This window comes from Myotis brandtii, unplaced genomic scaffold, assembly GCF_000412655.1.
Source record: "Myotis brandtii unplaced genomic scaffold, ASM41265v1 scaffold1091, whole genome shotgun sequence".
Lineage (NCBI taxonomy): Eukaryota > Metazoa > Chordata > Mammalia > Chiroptera > Vespertilionidae > Myotis > Myotis brandtii.
The window spans coordinates 882,547-885,187 of NW_005353714.1; positions in this window are offsets into that span (position 1 = coordinate 882,547).

Consider the following 2,641-nt stretch of genomic DNA (forward strand, 5'->3'; position numbering starts at 1 on the left):
TACTTGTCTTTGGTGGGAGGATGACACATCAGGCAGTCACGATTCCCTGAAGACCTACTCTACAGAGTTCACACTCTACAGAGTTCACAAGTTAAGACACATGTTATAAGGGCCATGGTCCTAAAATACCACCAATCTGTTAACACATTACTCCTGTGTCCCAAAAGAAAAGACTAGTGGTGTGGGGAGGGGGTGTGGGGAGGGAGGAGAGTGTCTCTATCTACAAAATCTTTGTACAAGCTAATTGCCATCAATAAGAGGTTTATTGGTATATTCCATTGGCTGTGTGTTCTTTGTGTGACTTAACGTTAATTTTTCACTATGGTTTCAAAGACCCCCATATGCCAGGAAATATCAGCTTTTTAGTATTGTTTAATCCAGCAGATACTTAAACTGGAGATCCTGGCTTATCAGTGGCAGTTAGAATATTAGTGCCTCTCCAATGTCTGCTTATCAGTTTACTATTGATCTTAATAGAAATGGAGTTCAGAACATGACTTTCTTCACCTCTGAAACAGGGCAAAGCTGCAAAGAAATAGAAATATGAGCATATTTGGAAATGTGACAAGTTTGGTTCTCTCATTTCCCTTCCATCTCCTATTAGAACATTTACATTCTGCAAAGAGCAATAAATAGAAGTTATAGTAGAATTATTTCCTCTTTTTTCACAAAAGAAGAGCAAAAGCCACTAAAGCTTGCAAAAAAAATCTACTCCAACATGCCATGATAAATTTTTATTATTATTGCCCTTTTCTGTCTTATCTGGTAGTCATGCCCCACTGAATAGTTAAACAAAGAGTTTTGCAATGAAATCCAAATTGTTATGTCATTAGAGTTAATTATGTTAAAGAGGGAAGAGGGACTTCATTTTGTAGCTTTTAATTCTAGAGTTCTCCAAATAATAATTGGCACAGAATACAAACAATTCTGACCATGGGAATTACCATGAGGACCCTCACCTGTCCCTGACATCAACAGAAACTGGCAGGAGCAGCATATTTGAAATCATCAGAGCAAGTCCTCACTCATACTTTAAGTCAGTGATGGCGAAACTATGACACGCGTGTCAGAGGTGACATGCGAACTCATTTTTTTGGTTGATTTTTCTTTGTTAAATGGCATTTAAATATATAAAATAAACATCAAAAATATAAGTCTTTGTTTTACTATGGTTGCAAATATCAAAAAATTTCTATATGTGACACGGCACCAGAGTTAAGTTAGGGTTTTTCAAAATGCTGACACGCCGAGCTCAAAAGGTTCGCCATCACTGCTTTAAGTCCACCTATAATCAAAACCCTACATCAACTGCCATCATTTTTTATTTCAATTCTTTATTGTTTAAATTATTACATATGTCTCCTTTTCCCCCCATTGACCTCTCCCCGTTGCTCTCACCCCCCAGCACATGCCCTCACCCCCCTACTGTCTGTGTCCATGGATTATGCTTATATGCATGTATACAAGTCCTTTGGTTGATCTTTTACTGCCCCCTCCGCTGCCTTCCTTCTGAGGTTGGATGGTCTGTTCAATGTCTCTGGATCTATTTTTGTTCATCAATTTATGCTGTTCCTTATATTGGTAACACTTTTCCAGGCCAAGCCAAGGTGCAGGAAAAATGCTTCATGCTGCTTTCCCATATCACCCTCACTTGGAACATTTTCATTGAACTCACTCTGCACACACCAAACTCAGTCTCCAGACCAGCTACTTGTGAAGTTCTCCATGTATGTGATTTTGATTGCTCCAATGCGTTGCTTCATATTGCCATTTAAATATTTGCTGTTACATCAATTTCCAGGCTTCATTCTGGCCTCCTCACTTGTCACTGGGTGATGAAGATGCCCTTATGCTAGTCTCACTCCTAGCACGATGCTCCCAAAGACACATATCAAAAAGTGTTCTAATTTAATTTTACCTCAATGTAGATGTTGTCAGCTGTGGATAGTATTTTCTGAATTTCCATTTTTGTCCTGGCTTTTCATCTCTCAACCTGAGTCTAAACTTTTTGAGAATGAAGGTTACAGGTTATAATGCTGAAGAAGTGGCGTGGTCACAGATACTACAAACCGACCCATATCATCAATGGTCCCTTCAACACCCTTTGCAGGACCAAGAGAACTAAAAATCTTAGCTACCCTGGCATAGCCAATGAGTCAAGAAGATAATGGTTTCAAGGTGGCTTTAAAAATAGCCTGTCAAAATCAGTGCTGTTGATGAAATAGGTAAGACTCATTTTTACTCCATAATTCACTTTCTTCCCTTCTTTTTAAAAAAGTAAACTAGGTCAGCAAAAATGTGAAAGTGTTGTATAATAATCACTGCAAATCACTTAGAGTTCTGGTTCAAGAGGTTTTAACCTGGTAATAAATTATTCTTCTGAGATGAGACTCAGAGTTAATTATGCCCATTACTCTAATTTTATTTCATATCTAGAGGGGAACTAAGGAGAAGAGACCACAAATAACTCACCACCACCAGCCTCCTCGTTTTCCCCTAAGTATATTGGAGAATATTGTAAATGTCCCAAACCATCTCTAGCAGTGAGCCTTTCATTTTATGCTGAACAAAGGACCAAAAATGAACTGGTAGGAGGGCTGGGAAGTAATTCTTGCTATTTGTAGACATCTGTTAGAACTGC